An 18,190-nucleotide genomic window follows, 5' to 3' on the forward strand; every position below is an offset into this window, starting at 1 on the left:
GACTTCCTTAGCTAGCCATCTTTAATGAGGGCAGAAGCTTCCGCTACCGTGGTCGCAAGAATATGGCCTGTAATAAACGCTCTCTACACTCTCGGAAAAAAGGAGAAGCTTCACCAAACTTTACTGAGTATGCGCACAAGAATATTGGGCTAATGTAGCGAGGAGCTGTATTATTTGAAACGATGCAATTACTTCGGAAAGGGTAATTATTTGTTCTCTTCATTAACTGTAGCTATTCATATTTTTATTTTTAAGTCTTACGATAATATAGTCAACGTAAATAAAATCAGCAGTGACGATTGATACGGGACAGAATTTAACGCAAATAAAGCTCAGTGAAATTTATTTCTGAATAGGCAAGTATAAATTGCTTTATAATGCTGTTCATATTATCATGTTTATTCGTTCAGTCGCTTCCGACTCTTCGTGACTTCATGGACCAGCCCACGCCAGAGCTTCCTGTTGGTCGTCAACATCCCCAGCTCCCCCAGGGACGAGTCCGTCACCTCTAGAATATCATCCATCCACCTTGCCCTTGGTCGGCCCCTCTTCCTTTTGCCCTCCACTCTCCCTAGCATCAGCATGTTCTCCAGGGTGCCCTGTCTTCTCATTATGTGGCCAAAGTATTTCAGTTTTGCCTTTAATATCATTCCCTCAAGTGAGCAGTCTGGCTTTATTTCCTGGAGGATGGACTGGTTTGATCTTCTTGCAGTCCAAGGCACTCTCAGAATTTTCCTCCAACACCACAGTTCAAAAGCATTGATCTTCCTTCGCTCAGCCTTCCTTATGGTCCAGCTCTCGCAGCCATATGTTACTACTGGGAATACCATTGCTTTAACTATGCGGACCTTTGTTGTCAGTGTGATGTCTCTGCTCTTAACTATTTTATCGAGATTTGTCATTGCTCTTCTTCCAAGGATTAAACGTCTTCTGATTTCCTGACTGCAGTCAGCATCTGCAGTAATCTTCGCACCTAGAAATACAAAGTCTTTCACTGCCTCTACATTTTCTCCCTCTATTTGCCAGTTCTCAATCAAGCTGGTTGCCATAATCTTGGTTTTGTTGAGGTTTAGCTGCAAGCCAGCTTTTGCACTTTCTTCTTTCACCTTCATCATAAGGCTCCTCAGTTCATCTTCGCTTTCAGCCATCAAAGTGATATCATCTGCATATCTGAGATTGTTAATGTTTCTTCCAGCGATTTTAACTCCAGCCTTGGATTCCTCAAGCCCAGCATGTTGCATGATGTGTTCTGCGTACAAGTTGACTAGGTAGGGTGAGAGTATACAACCCTGCCATACTCCTTTCCCAATCTTAAACCAGTCCGTTGTTCCGTGGTCTGTTCTTACTGTTGCTACTTGGTCGTTATACAGATTCTTCAAGAGGCAGACAAGATGACTTGGTATCCCCATACCGCTAAGAACTTGCCACAATTTGTTATGGTCCACACAGTCAAAGGCTTTAGAATAGTCAATAAAACAGAAATAGATGTTTTTCTGAAACTCCCTGGCTTTTTCCATTATCCAGCGGATATTGGCAATTTGGTCCCAAGTTCCTCTGCCTTTTCTGAACCCAGCTTGTACATCTGGCAATTCTCACTCCATGAATTGCTGAAGTCTACCTTGCAGGATCTTGAGCATTACCTTACTGGCATGTGAAATGAGTGCCACTGTTCGAAAGTTTGAACATTCTTGAACATTCTTTCATATTATCTTGCTCCTTTCTAAAAGTTTAGAGAATGTAACCATGGATTTTAAAAAGCATCTAACCTGTATAAATAACCTCAGACCCTTGAGAACCTACTTAATATACAAGACTTTACAGCAGTAGCACTATATGAAAACATCTTATCTTGCATTTTGTCCATCAAGAGACACATGATCTGTTTTGATCGCAGTTATGGAAAATTTTAGCAGAGAGTTGTTTCCCAGCTCTGCTCCTGGTGAGTATGATGCATACAATAACATGAAATTGAATTTTGAGAGGGAAGAATGGACGGTGTCTTTACTGGTGGCAAAACAAAAGAACAACACTTTAGTATAAACCTTCAGTGTGCTTTTGTTGTTTTTGCAGAAAAACTTGAGTTTTTTTCATAGATGAACATTCAGATGTGAGACTGCTCATCTATGGTCTATACTGGTTCAATCTATTTAAGAAAAGTGTGATGGCAACAGTAGAACTTCTGGTATGCATGTGAGAAGCCTCAAGCTACAATTCCTTCTTAATCTAGATAAGAGTTGGATAAAATGTTTGTCCTAAAACTTTTCCCTTTGGTACAAATAAAGACACATGGTGCTGGCTACCAGCTTGGCTGGCTTCAAAAAGGGGTTAGACGAATTCATGGGGATCAATGGCCTTCATGGGGATCAATGGCTTTGATGGCAGTGTGACTGCCTCTGAAGGCCATCTGCTGGGAGAGTGGGCTTCCTTGTGCAGTTGGTTGCTCACTGTGAGAACAGACTGCTGGACAAGATGGGCCAGGGGTCCAATCCATCAAGGTGATTTATATAGCTGTCCATGTCACAACTGCAACTCTGGGCAGTGAACACAAGATTAAAAACCAACAGAACTAAAATAAATAATAACAGAGCAATAATAACATGATAATAGCAGAATGGCACCCAAGGGCAATCAAACTGAAACCACATAGCTTCAGTCATGTCAGAAAAAAACACAATGATGGGCTTGTCCAAGCTATTGTTGTTGTTGTTATTATTAACATTTTTTTCTTCACTCCTCAGCTAAAAAGGCTCCCAGAACAACATACAGATCAGTAAAACAGTAAACCTTGTTTGTCCTCACGTTTAAACTCTGCACTGGAATAGCTCTGTAACTTAAAGGAAATGGATTTCAGACAACAATGGAGCAAGTTGTGTGTTGGATATAAGAGGCAAAATCCAAATAGTTGTGCCTAGACTTCAGACAGGAATTATTTCAAAATTTCAGTGGCAGACTATTTGAAAAGTTTTGTGTTTTTTTTTGCTATGAAAAACTGTAACTTCAATTAATATGGTCTTGTGGTTTTAAACATGAGGGAAACAGCCATTTTCATCATAAAAAACAAAATAATGATAATATGTTCAACGTTATGGGTAACACAGATTACACATGTAATTTTGGATTCACTATTAGAATATATGATCAAGTAATGTGTAAATAAATGGCATGTTTGGTTGTTGAAGATATCTTTATTGGTATTACAAAGTATGCTCCTAATAACTACTTACAATTATTTATATTTGGGGAAAATAAAGAGTTCTAGTTCATGTAAAAAACATGTAATCCTATATGAAAAGACTAAGTCCTGCTATATATTGGTTTAATTCATACCTCTCAATCCCATAATGAAAATAATTGGGCTTCAAATATGGTTGTTCATGGAGGCCTAAATTACAAGTCATGTTAAGCTAATCATAATTCAGGATTATTCTAAAGAAGCAGGCTAGCGTGTTCTGCCCCATTATTCCACCTGACATGTCAATACGAGCTAAACAGATGAGGGAACACCTATGGTTCATTTAACCATCCATTGAAGCAACAATTCTTAGCATCTTTCTCTTCTGCCAAATCAGAATTTTAAGCAAATACATGTCCTTGGCAGCTTGATTTGTTGCACTACTGTTATTGGCAAGAGGAGCCAAAAGGGAGCAGCTGGCAAAAGTCAGTAGTAGATTTATTCAATCATTATAGGGATAATTGGGAAGAAACCAGCTGGTTATAACTGTTCTGCCATATTCTTCAGCAGTGCATTTAATTCTTTTTCCTGAACAACTACATAGTTAAACTTTTTCAGGCATTGACCTAGGGCCAAAATATTGCTGCAGTTTGCTAGAGATGAATTCCAAGTGCTCTATTTATTTTAAGGTAAAATATTTGCCAGTGATTGCCCTTTGCTTTATACTACTCATCTATCCCTTGCTATGACTCACTTCCTGGAATGGAAAATTAAAAAAAATGTTGAAACAGTTCAGAACAGCTCAGATATGACATCATTGCTAAAAAAAAACTGGTTTTTGCATTGTTTAATAAATTATTTGCATGCAATGAAAGTTCAGTGTAACAGTTCATTGGTGGGTGGGTTCCATCATATTGAAACATGTGTTAAAATCCCACTGTACATTATTTCAGCTACTTTAGGTCATTTGTGTAATTATGCAAATGATATAATTTGTATCAATTTATGCTATTTGAGTAATTACACTTTGATGTAAATCAAGGCAAATTACGTGAATAGTGCCAGTTATATAAGTATATAATTATTCAAATCGTATTAATTTATGTGAATCATCCAATCTACTTCCGTTACAGTGGACTTTGTTGTTTGAGATGATGTCCAGATGTAGTTTGTCAGTTGCCAAAATTTGCTAAATCAGGGTCCACTAAATGAGTTTCCCTGTACAGCTAGTCCTCGATTAATAACTGTAATTGGGACCAGAATTTCTGTCACTAAGCAATGCAGTCATAAAGCATGACATCACGTGGCCACACCACTTAGCAACGGCAGTACCAGCAGTCCCCAGTTACTGTTGTTAAGCAAATCACTGCAGCTCCTTAAGTGAGGACTTCACATGACTGCAACTTCTGACTTCCTGCCAGCTTCCCCATTAACTTTGCTTGTGGGAAGCCAGCAAGGAAGGTTGCAAATCCTGATCACATGAGCAGAGGATGCTGTAACAGTCAGAAATCTGGGCTGGTTGCTGAGCACCCAGATCACAATCACATGACTGAGGGGGTGCTGTGACAGCCAGAACTTCAAGGACCAGTCATAAGTACCACTCATTCAGTGCCATCATAAGTTCGAATGGTCTCTGAACAAGTAGTTGTTAACCAAGGACCACCTGTTCTAGAAAGTACAAACCCTGGTATATGCATTTTCAAATGACTGCTTTATGTAAGGACTGACTGCTTTCTTGAAAGAATGTAGGTAAAACAAAAACAATAGGGCTGTTGAATTATTCCAAATTCAGGTGGCAGGCTATTTCTTTGGGTTATCTCAGTTTGGTTGAATTCTGAGTAAACATGCACCTGAGTGCACCTGAAGGTAGTCCATCACCATAGCATTCTGCTGTATTACTACCACTTAATGGGGTTGGATGGATTTATAAAACTGGTAACAGAGGAGGCTGTATTTACAATAACAATATTAATAACAAATATGTGATTACTGATATTCTGTAGGCATATGACTTAGCCATTCACGGGAATCTGGTGGGTGATCCCAGCAATTCTGGATGATTGATATAAGATGTTGCAGCACTGCTTGATTCATTACAGATGTCTAAGATGGCTATACACAGTCTTTAAATGTGAACTGGTTCGCTTCCAAAACACTGTCATGAGGCAGCTCTTCAGGAAATGGCTTGAACCCTGGACGTAAATATCAAAAGTGGGAAATTCCAATATAAGTAACAAAACATACAAAATAGACATTTTCTTTTTGAAAGGAAGATGCTAGCCACAAAAGTTTATAAATTTAATTGGGCTCAGGAATAACATTAAAGGAATAAATGTATTTTTTCCTTTGTTTTCAGTTGAAGGACCAGAGTTTAATGCTGTAAATTCTGCCTTTCTTACAAGTTGAGTTGGATACTGGGCATTTTATCAATGGACTCACTGTATGTTTCCATTTTTAATGGAGATGGCTATTTCCAAAGCATGCTGGACCTTGTGATTATAATTCAGAATGTTGTAATAAAATATATGGTCAATGTAATGGGCTACCTTGCAACACACCCCTAAAAAGAACAGCTCCAGCAAATGGCAAAATTCACACTTTAGATGATATTGTTGGAAAAGAATGCAATGAGATATCTTGAATATTCAAGGGAATGAATAAATAGGAATTAAGGATGGATCCTCAATCTAAAGTCATCTGTGGGAATGTATATGAAATGCATGAGAACGCTAATCTTTTTTTTAGGATTGGAGAAATATTTAAGATTTTCCATGGTTTCAGCATTGTTACTGTTGTAAATCAAACAATTTCCAGAAGTTTTCTCTGCTACTTCCCCCTTCCTTAGGCAACAGAAAACACAAAGCAATTTCATAGGACTAGTTCCAAGCAAAAATAGAGATGGAGGGTGTGGGTGGGGTGTTGTGCCAGAATCTGTATTATTTACAGTATACTGGTAGGAAAAGTGAGAATGAGACACCCTGGCAGGCATTACTAATTTTAAATTGGACCAGATATATAAAATTCCAGCAGCATTTTTGTGGGTCCTTCAGTGGATAAGCAAAGCCCTTCCTGTGGTTAATACCATACTCTATCTTTACTGCTTAGAAACGGATGATTTCCTTACAGCCTCAAATCCTTTCTACTTAGCACCCAGTGAACAGGCTCTGATCCAAATACTGTATTAAATGCTTGTAGAACTCTGTAGAACATTCATCTTGGACTTGCGAAATCATAAATCACCACAACTCCTAAAATCTCAGTCTCTTTGATCCCAAATAATTTTATCAGAATTTTGCCTTGCTCCTAGTATTGCCAGATAGTCAATCAGTATTTGCATCAGAATGTCAGATTCCTCAGGTTTTATTAAATATTTTTATTGTGCTTATTGTATTTTCATATAAAATATTAAAAATTGGAAAACAAAACACTGCATCAAAATGGAGTACCATTTAGTGTCAACTGAATGCATTAGCAATATTAGGCTTGTTAAATGGAGTATATAAGTTGGTTTCTACTTGTAGGTTGTTTGCTCTTTTTATTTGAGGTTTTGAATCTAAACACTCCTTTTCTATAATGACCTCTGACCAAAATTGTGCCTTCCAGCATTTGTTATCATTATTAAAAATAGTTATGATAAGCTCTAAGAGTTCCTTATACATGTTTGCTCCTTATTGTTATTTGTGAAAAGACGGAATACCCAGACCTCACTCCATTTCTCAAGTTCATTTTGAGACTTTAAATTTCATATAACTAACACTGAATTATATAAAACTTGAGTTTTAATTCAAATTAAAGAAAACTCTCTTCGGTTTTGGTGGACTCATGGGATTTGGGCTTTTACCTATGCCTAGTAACATGCCAAACTTCCAAAATCACACTTAGTGTTTCTGTAGATTCTTTGGATTGTACTATGCAAATTTCTTAAAAATTAACTTCAATATACATATTTCCCTCAAACAAATATTCTCACCGGATATAGAAGCAAATGACCAAAAAGTTTAGAAAAGAAAGCCATTATTGAAAAGTTAATGGGGGCTGGGGTCATCCTACTGAAAAATTGTATTTCAGTTAGTTCTGGAAGGCTGTGCTCGGTTTTGTGATCTGTGATGCAGCAATGGCAGTTCGATACTTTGAATACCACTATTGAGATTAGATAACATGGGTTTCAATTTTTATCACCTTTTATATAGAATGCCACACAATAGTCCAAAGGTTCAAGTCCCAGCAGACAAAAAAAGGAAGCTCATTCACTCGCATCTAGAAACTTTATTTTATGATGTCAGAATTGGAAGTAAAAATTGGAAGCCTGAACAACTGACCAAAGAGGCCTGATACAATAGAAGAGCTGTCCCTAAATCGTTCATGGGTCTCTGGGGTTTTGTGTGACGGTAATAGGCTGGGCAGAAGTTCGACCTGTTAGTTACCAAAACCATTGCAAGGATACGTTATGCGGTACTCCTCTTCCGCTATGATTTCTTAGGTGTGTTTTTTCCAAGATTGGACTCCAAGAAATTACACACGTTACATATGAAATGACTCAGGATTTAGCTTTTCTGAAAAAGGGGAATTCTTGGGTGGGGAGAATTGAAAAATAAATCTGTAATAAAATTTCCAATAACGTTTTAAATTCTATGGTGCAACTATACTGGATATAGTGTGTACAACTCAAGTTAGTGCATCTCAACAAAGATACTGCAGAAAAAAGATATTGAACATGGCAATTCAAATGATCGAGAAATTGAAACTAATTCATATAAGGAAAGTTTGCCATGCTTGAAACTTTTGGTTTAAAAAAAGGCTAGTAAAAGAGATTCTGATCAAACTTTTTACATTTGTGCCTGACATAAAGAAAGTAGATAGGAAGACATATTTTCCCTAATCCTAAACATCCAAAAGGAAGTATTTCTTCAAATAATGTATAGCTAAACTTTGGCATTCCATACTGCAAAATGTAAAGGTTGACATCAGTTTGAATAGTTCTAAAAGGGAGGGTGGTAGTAAATAAATCAGTGGAACATACAATTATCCGTGGCTACGAGACACGATAACTGGATGTTTCTTCCATTACCACCTTCTAACCTTTTAATACCAGTTGCTGGAAAACCGGCACTCACGTCCAGCACCTTTCCGGAAGCACTGCCTTGTCTGTTGCAGAAACAAAATGGTAAGTCTAGGATCTGATCTAACCGAGTTCTTTTTATGTAATTACAGTAAATGTTTTCCTGATTTGCGTAGTCTAACTTCAGTAACATGCGAAATGATTGTCCAGAGCATTGTGGGCAATATAGGGGAAAAATGGAACTAAGGATAATAAATTTCTGTGGCCAGGGAAAATACATTATTTAAGATACTTAAACTTCCGGGTTTTTTGATCAGGTACCATCAAGTCAGTATCCACTCTTAGCAACTACATAGATAGATTTTCTTCAGGTTTTTGGCACACAGAATATTTTGTGCATCCTTGTCTATAAGTTAGACATTTGTTTTAAATCTATTTATTTATATGGCTTTATGGAATAGTCGTACCGCAATGTTTCTTACAGACGGTAGATTCCAATTTGCTCTAAGGATACTAAACAGAAACATTAAGAACGCTCCTAGGGTAAATAATCCCATCCAAAGGCTCTGGATTTCTTTTGTACTACTGTATGACCATTATACTTTAAGGTAATTAAAGGACTCACTTTGATAAGCTGAAATCTTCAGTTTAGCTAATCAGCAACTGAGGAACAATAGATTATTAAGTCTGTAGCTGCATATCTGAAAGAATTTCATAATATAGCAATAAACATCTCTGGAGAACTCAGTTGCATAGAAGCATCACAAAGCCTAAGTCCACAAATGCATTATTTGTTTCCAAGAGGAGCCCTGTTGTGTGTTTTCATAATAAAGGTTACAACCAGAATGGCCTTGTCCCTGTATTTAAGGATAGTACAATGCTTACCAAGGGTGATATATTACTTTATCATATTTACTCCTTATATTCATTACATATTTGACTTATTCAACAGACCCTGTAAGAGAGCAAGACAAATCAATATTGAATATTGATTTACGTTTTAGCGTATACATAGTGAAAGTCGTCACTGAGTGCTTTCAGAAGACAATGAAAGCATTGCCACATCCCTTGTGATTCCCCTCCATCTCCATTGTCTACCTGCCAAATAACTGTATCACTTCTCCCAAACTGCATGTGATAGGAGAAAGTCCACCTGAGACATACTCAGCCATGAAATAATTACAGGAAATAAAGGTAAAGGCTCATAGTCAGCTGCAGGAAAGGTTTGGAAGTTGGGTTTTTGTTTTTGGTCAAAGATGTTACAGAGTATTGACTGAAAGGGCATCCAAAATTCTATACCTGCCTATTTGTAGTTCCCTTGTTTTGAATCTACAAACAAATCCCCATAGAAATAATATGCATTCAAAATGCCCTGTTTGGCTTTGCATAGTGTAGGGGCTGAGCCAGCTTTCTGTTCACATCATTGGCATGTAATTTGGCCAGGGGTATTTTGGTGTGTGAATGAGATTTTATATGCAGAGTGGGGTTAAATGCTGCTCCTGACAGTAATCTTTTCCTTCTCTAGCTCTTCCCCACTTCTCAGGCAGTTTTCTTCCAGCCTGATTTCAGAGAATTGTAGCAGTAAACTACAAGACTGAGTGGTTGTAACATCCGGCAATTCTGAATCTCTTCTGTGGAATAGATCCCATTGTCACACCGCCCCACTTTAGACAGCTGTAAGGTAGCCCTACATGTGAAAATTAGCCTACCCCTCACATGTTGTTTGAGCTCAGTAGTGCATCTTTCTGATCTGTTGGATATTCATCTGTCCCGTCATCTTTACCCTAACCTGTTCATCACCTTCTTACATTGTTTTTAAAAGGAGAGTTTTGTGATGTACTGTATGTGGATAAAGATCTCCTCTCTGGTTTCCTCTACTTGTCCTTAAAACATCATTGTCCTCTTCATGTATCTTAACCCACTCAAAGTCCTGTGGAGATGCTTTCTTTTCTTTAGTCTCTGACTAAATGGTAACCTGCATTCTGTTTTTATTGTTTCTTGTTTCTCAGATGAAACCCCCTCCCTCCCAAAGTAGCTTTCCGTTAATTATCAAAAGCAACCTTGATGCATGTTTCTGTGCAATTTTGTGATTCATTCCGGCAAAGGAGATCTATTTATGATTATTTCTAGATTTTGATCTTAATTATTGTCCACTATTTCAATCTGGAGCTGACTGTGGCTCAGATAATGAGCTTCTTATTGCAAAATTTAGGCCTAAATTGAAGAACGTAGGGAAAACCACTAGACCATTCAGGTATGACCTAAATCATATCCCTTATGAATATACAGTGGAGGTGATGAATAGATTTAAGGGACTAGATCTGGTAGACAGAGTGCCTGAAGAACTATGGAGGGAGGTTTATTTATTTATTTATTAATCAAATTTAGCCACTGCCCATCTCCCCCAAAAGAGGGACTTGTAACATTGTACAGGAAGCAGCAACTAAAACCATCCCAAAGAAAAAGAAATGCAAGAAAGCAAAGTGGCTGTCTGATGAGGCTTTACAAATAGCTAAAGAAAGAAGGAAAGTGAAAAGCAAGGGAGAAAGGGAAAGATAACCAACTGAATGGAGATTTCCATAAAATAGCAAGGAGAGATAAGAAGACCTTCTTAGATGAACAATGCAAAGAAATCGAGGAAAACAATAAAATGGGGAAGACTAGAGATTTCTTCAAGAAAATTGGAGATATCGAGGGAACGTTTTGTGCAAAGATGGACATGATAAAGGACAAAAAAAGGCAGGGACCTAACAGAAGCAGAAGAGATTAAGAAGAGGTGGCAAGAATATACAGAAGAACTATAGAAGAAAGATCTTAATGTCCCTGATAACCACGATGGTGTGACCTTGAGCCAGACATCCTAGAGAGTGAAGTCAAGTGGGCCTTAGGAAGCACTACTAACAACAAAGCTAGCGGAGATGACAGAATTCCAGCTGAGCTATTTAAAATCCTAAAAGATGATGCTGTTAAAGTGCTGCACTCAATATGCCAACAAATTTGGAAAACTCAACAGTGGCCACAGGATTGGAAAAGGTCAGTTTACGTTCCAATTCCAAAGAAGGACAATGCCAGAGAACGTTCAAACTACTGCACAATTGCGCTCATTTCACATGCTAGCAAGGTTATGCTCAAAATCCTACAAGCTAGGCTTCAGCAATATACGAACTGAGAACTACCAGAAGTACAAGCTGGGTTTCGAAGAGGCAGAAGAACTAGAGATCAAGTTGCCAACATTTGCTGGATCATGGAGAACGCAAGATAGTTCCAGAAGAACATCTGCTTCATTGACTACACTAAAGCCTTTGATTGTGTGGATCACAACAAACTGTGGCAAATTCTTAAAGAGATAGGAGTACTGGACCACCTGTCCTGTTCAGACTAAGCACCAGACAGGATCTCAAAGAATATTCTTTATTAATAACTATCTAAAATAAGTAAGTCCTTGATATGCGAGACTGGGTTGAACAAGCCCAATTGGGCTGACTGGATCTGACTGGAACACAAAGGCTGGAGGCAACTGTTCTTGAACCGGAACAGTACTGGAATGATGCTGACGCTGAATCTCTGACTCACTGGATCTGGGATCGGGACTATGAACAACGGACAGGGATGAACTGAAGACTTGGATCAGGACTCAAACTCAGAGCAAGGTTAGACTCGGCTGGGAGTTCTAGACTAGGCTGGGTGCTCTGAACTGAAGACTTGAAGACAAGGCCTGAAACTGGAGCAAGGCTTGGAACTTAGAACTAGGCTGGACTCAGCTGGAAGCCCCGGACTAGGCTGGATTCTCTCGACTGGAGCAAGGCTTGAGCCTTGGAACTCAGCTGGACTCAGCTGGAAGCCCTGGACAAGGCTGGATTCTCTGGACTGGAGACGTGGAGCAAGGCTTGGAACTTGGAACTCAGCTGGAAGCCCCTGACTGGACTGGATTCTCTGAACTGGAGATCTGGAGCGACACTTGGAACTTGGCTGAACTCGGCTGGGTATCGCAGAGATGCACAGCTAGAAGCAAGGCGAAGGCTGCTTGGCATGGCTGACTCTGTTTCCTCACTGGCAGCAAATGCAGGGTTCGATTCATCTTCGGAATGGAGCTCGAGCACTGGTTCCTCTTTGGCCACAGACGCTGACTCCGATACTGGTAAGGACTCTTCTCCCAAAGCTGCAGAGTTAGAGGATTGGTTGTTTCCGGCAGCTTGCTGTCTGCGTGGCTGCCTTTTATCCCGATTTTTGGTGTGCTTTGAGTCTCCTGCAGCCAATCGAGTTGCCTTCTCCTTTGCGTGATTTTCAGCCCATCTCTGGCGTGTGCTGATTGGCGTATTCAAATCCGCCTCTGGATCTTGCCCAATCAGTGCTGTAAGTTCTTCCCGCTCTGCTGAGTCATGCTGGAGTTTTGTTTCTCCGATTCCAGCCTGGTAAGTTTCCAATTCCTCCTCTGACTCAAAAATAGTTTCACTTTCCGAGTCAGAGGCAAGCTTGGTTCTGACACCACCTTACCTGTCTCCTGAGAAACCTGCATGCTGGTCAGGAAGCAACAGTTAGAACTGGACAACTGATTGGTTCAAAATTGGGAAAGGAGTACAACAAGGCTGTATTTTGTCACCCTGCTTATTTAACTTACATACAGAGTGCATCATGAGAAATGCTGGGGCGGATGAATCACAAGCTGGAATTAAGATTGCTGGGAAAAATATCAACAACCTCAGATATGGGGATGATACCACCCTAATGGCAGAAAGTGAAGAGGACCTAAAGAGCCTCTTGATGAGGGTGAAAAAGGAGAGCGCAAAAGCTGGCTTGAATCTCAACATTAAAAAAACTAAGATCATGGCATCTGGTCCCATCACTTCCTGGCAAATAGAAGGGGAAGAAATGGAAGCAGTGACAGATTTTATTTTCTTGGGCTCCACGATCACCGCAGATGGTGACTGCAGCCATGAAATTAAAAGGCACTTGCTCCTTGGGAGGAAAGCTATGGCAAACCTAGACGGCATATTAAAAAGCAGAGACATCACCTTGCTGACAAAGGTCTGTATATTCAGTTATGGTTTTCCCAGTTGTAATGTATGGCTGTGAGAGTTGGATCATAAGGAAGGCTGAGCGCCGAAGAATTGATGCTTTCGAACTGTGGTGCTGGAGTAGAATCTTAAGAGTCCCTTGGACTGCAAGAAGGTCAGATCAGTCAATCCTACAGGAAATCAACCCTGACTGCTCATTGGAAGGACAGATACTGAAGCTGAAGCTCAAATACTCTGGCCACCTAATGCGAAGAGAGGACTCACTGGAAAAGACCCTGATGCTGGGAAAGACTGAAGGCAAAAGGAGAAGGAGATGGCAGAGGATGAGATGGTTAGATAGCATCACCAATGCAATGAACATGAATCTGAGTAAACTCCGGGAGACAGTGGAGGACAGGAAAGCCTGGTGTGCTATGGTCCATGGGGTCACGAAGGCTTGGACATGACTTAACGACTGAACAACAACATTTCAATCTGGTCATTATTCCTTCCTACAAGTCCTGGTTTTAGGAATAAAATGTCTACAGAGTTTAATGTTTCAAGGTTGCTTAGATTGTTATCCAGCATAGGTTGATCAAACAGCAGTCCAGCAACAGGTACTACTATTTATTTTGCATAAAGAAGCTACCATAGTTGTATTGGTCTTAGGGAAGGGGCAGGGAATTCCTAAAATCTACTTAGGTAATGCCTTTATAAGAACCAACTATAGTAGTACAAAAAATATGCAAGTTTTTGAGTTTTCCAGACTCTTGTACCTATTAGATTTATAGGCCACCCAACTCCATCATGATTCCTACAAGTAAATATATGAAAAAATCATACAGTTTATTTTTTCCAAGAAGAACATGTATATCTTTGTAGGCATTCTGATATTATACTTAACCATTTATAGTAATTTTGAAAGAATTAAGTTTCAGTAAGTAACCCCATGTCCCACCTGGATTACTGGTTGAAAACCACTGATTGAAACTATAAACCATGAGGACATTTTCTCCCAATGGAATAAATATTTTCAATACCTTTCTCTGGCATTGATTTTATATTTTTTTAAAAAAGCATCATCTAGTGACTAGAAGAATGCTTGGTTTCTATTATAATAGTATTTCACCTCTCAAAGCTTTCCAGAGCTAGTAACCTCACAGTTAAAAGAGTTTTGTGGCACCTTAAAGATACAACAAATAGTTATAGCATTAAGTTTTGGGGACTATTTCTTTTTAGCAGTGGTGTCAGTCTACTCCATGGGAACCAAGCTACTGAGTACTGTATAATATGGAGGGTTAATGTGGTGGCTCTGGTTAAATCTGTTGGTCCCTCAGCATGAAGCCTGAGAACTTTGCTGAACAGGACAAGGATTTCCATTTAGCCAAGCCTCAAAGTTTTAAAAGGGAATATAATTGGCATGCTCTTTCCCAAATGTGCTTTCAAAATCAACTTTGTCCATTGCATTAATAATACTCTGTTTGTCCCGGATAACATCTGGAAAGGAAACTAGCCAAGCATTCTTGTTATGAGCCTTGATACTGGGGAATTAATTCCAAAAGGAGGCCCACCCAGTCCCAAGTTTATAGAAAGTTTGCAAACAGTGTAAAACAGTTTAGTTTAGCCTTTGAGGTCAGTAGTTCCCTAGTCCAATGTGTTAGTTGCACCTTTTGGTTCTGTTATTCCTACCTAGTCTAATAACTGAATGTTACAATATCAGGTGTTTAAATATATCTGTATCTGTACCTGAGGAGATATATCCTAATTATTGTATCAATATGGTAACTGAATCCAAAAATTAAGGTACCCTACTAGATTTGAATCTTCTTTAAATGTGATGAAAAAGCTCTTGGCCAGCTTATATTTACAGAGAGAGAGAAAATGCATGTTTAAATGGTAGTTTGAGAGAAAAAGAGGCATTAAAATATATACACATTGTCTTGAGCTTTTTTTTAGATTCACAGATAAATGAAAAAAATGGAATAGTTGTGTTAATAACATAATAAATTATAGAGACCAAAAATACTGAGACAAGAGCCCTGTTTGTATACCATCCCTTGCTATACCTGCACATGCATACACACTCACATACTACAAATAGACGTTGTCAGGATCCAGTCCCAGCTCCTGTTTCAAGGGAAGAGGGGAATTTTACTAACCTATTCCCACAAGGAAGAGGCCTGCAAGAAACCCACACCTGCCATTGTAGGGAGACTCACTTGGTCCCCCAACCTATAGTTTTGGTCTCTGTAATACATTATGACATCCCACATGTTCCTTCATTTCACAGCTCCCAGAGGCCAGGGCTTGGAAGGTTATCTGCCAGGGATGATATGGGGTGTCCATTCTGGAGAAAGGGAGGAAAGAAAAAAAATATCCCACAATAGTGAGCGACCAAAGATGGAAGAAGAAGTGGAAGAAGAGCTAGCCCTGGGTATGTAAACCCATCTTTTCCTTTGAGCCTTTGCTGGATTACCACCTCCTTGGTCCTTCACCTGGTACAGATCATGGACACCTCTGTGCTCAATAAATGGAGAAAGATCTGCACCCTCAGCAATCAGCTCCTGAAATCTACGCGAGCAGCAGGATGAGCAAAGTAGTTGGGGTTCTTGACTATGTAGGAAATTTTGAAAGTACATTCTCTCTCTCTCCCTCCCTCTCTCTCTCTGCATATTAATCTGCAAAGTTTTTAAAGAAATATTAAATGTAACCTTTTTAAAGCATAATACATTTATTTTAAAAAGAGTCAAAAAGGAACTATGCACTCTGGAGGGAGAGGCAGTTTTTTAAATGTATAGTATAAATATCTGGCCCTCAGCTAGTGCCGTGCACACCACAAGCACAGCCCACAAGAGCAACTTTGAACGTTTCAAGGACATACAATAGTGCTGTGTCTATTATTATTACTACATTAGTGTAGAGAAGTAGTCACAGTGTTATCAGGCCTGTTAAAATCCATCCTCAGCCATGAAAATTCACTGGGTGACCTTGAGCCCACTTATTCCCTCTTGGCTAATTCTACCTCACAGGGTGGTGGTTGTAAAGAAAAATTGGAAGAGGGAGTACAGTCTGTGCCATCATGAATTCCTGAAAGAAAGACAGGATACAAATCTAACCAATAATAAATAAACCCTACAAAACTGGCTTCCCTCTAAAAGCTGCATGATTGTTCTCTGTTCCACTTTCACGCAATGGGCCTTACACTTATTTCCTAGAAGAAAACAATAGCAAACCATATCTTTGTTCTTGCTTGCCAAGAAAACAAGGTAAATCTGTCACCAGAAGTCGAATTTGCCCTGATGGAGATTTTAGTTATGCATATTTGCCCAGGACTAAGTCGCAACTGAACTCAATCAAATTTACTTGTAAAGAGATACCTGTATTTTGTAGGAAAGAAACTATATAGTTTATAGTCAGTGTGTGGGAAGATGCTCTTTGATTTTCTTTCTTTTTGGTCTCAGCTGTCTCCAACAATAGTTTTTGTTTTTAACCATGCTACCTACATATGAATTAGTTTACAGCGACAGAATATCTGTGCTATCTCCAGTACTGCTTTTGTAAACTGTGATTTTAATTATTTTCAAGCGTGTATAGCAGCTCCTGGTGACTATATGGACACATTCCTGGCGTTTTCTTGGCAGCAATATGGAGTATTTCACAATTAAACTTATATCCCACCTTTATTTTGTACAACTCTTTTAGGATGTTTTTTTCCCCAGCTTTCCAGACAGGCCTACAGTTCTGGGATATCCTGGTGGTCTCCCTTCCAAATACTACCTAGATGTGACTCACCTTTGAGGGATCAGCTAAGGTTGCTTAACTGCTGCCATCTCCTGTTGTTGTTGTTTATTCGTTCAGTCGCTTCCGACTCTTCGTGACTTCATGGACCAGCCCACGCCAGAGCTTCCTGTCAGTCGTCAACACCCCCAGCTCCCCCAGGGACGAGTCCGTCACCTCTAGAAAATCATCCATCCATCTTGCCCTTGGTCGGCCCCTCTTCCTTTTGCCCTCCACTCTCCCCAGCATCAGCATCTTCTCCAGGGTGTCCTGTCTTCTCATTATGTGGCCAAAGTATTTCAGTTTTGCCTTTAATACCATTCCCTCAAGTGAGCAGTCTGGCTTTATTTCCTGGAGGATGGACTGGTTTGATCTTCTTGCAGTCCAAGGCACTCTCAGAATTTTCCTCCAACACCACAGTTCAAAAGCATTGATCTTCCTTCTCTCAGCCTTCCTTATGGTCCAGCTCTCGCAGCCATATGTTCCTAATGGGAATACCATTGCTTTAACTATGTGGACCTTTGTTGTCAGTGTGATGTCTCTGCTCTTAACTATTTTATCGAGGCTTGTCATTGCCCTTCTTCCAAGGATTAAGCGTCTTCTGATTTCCTGACTGCAGTCAGCATCTGCAGTAATCTTCGCACCTAGAAATACAAAGTCTTTCACTGCCTCTACGTTTTCTCCCTCTATTTGCCAGTTCTCAATCAAGCTGGTTGCCATAATCTTGGTTTTGTTGAGGTTTAGCTGCAAGCCAGCTTTTGCACTTTCTTCTTTCACCTTCATCATAAGGCTCCTCAGTTCCTCTTTGCTTTCAGCCATCAAAGTGGTATCATCTGCATATCTGAGATTGTTAATGTTTCTTCCAGCGATTTTAACTCCAGCCTTGGATTCCTCAAGCCCAGCATGTCGCATGATGTGTTCTGCGTACAAGTTGAATAGGTAGGGTGAGAGTATACAGCCCTGCCGCACTCCTTTCCCAATCTTAAACCAGTCCGTTGTTCCGTGGTCTGTTCTTACTGTTGCTACTTGGTCGTTATACAGATTCCTTAGGAGGCAGACAAGATGACTTGGTATCCCCATACCACTAAGAGCTTGCCACAATTTGTTATGGTCCACACAGTCAAAGGCTTTAGAATAGTCAATAAAACAGAAATAGATGTTTTTCTGAAACTCCCTGGCTTTTTCCAT

General features: G+C 39.5%; 1 long non-coding RNA gene across 1 annotated transcript; it reads left to right on the top strand.

Annotated features, from left to right (window-relative positions):
• Window positions 1-20: 20 nt before the first annotated feature.
• LOC134489271 (uncharacterized) lies at window positions 21-17,061 on the top strand. The gene is made up of 3 exons (XR_010067095.1): window positions 21-202; window positions 15,516-15,659; window positions 16,945-17,061. It is a non-coding gene; the product is annotated as an uncharacterized LOC134489271 (long non-coding RNA).
• The last annotated feature ends 1,129 nt before the right edge of the window (window positions 17,062-18,190 follow it).

This window comes from Candoia aspera, chromosome 2 (assembly GCF_035149785.1).
Source record: "Candoia aspera isolate rCanAsp1 chromosome 2, rCanAsp1.hap2, whole genome shotgun sequence".
Lineage (NCBI taxonomy): Eukaryota > Metazoa > Chordata > Lepidosauria > Squamata > Boidae > Candoia > Candoia aspera.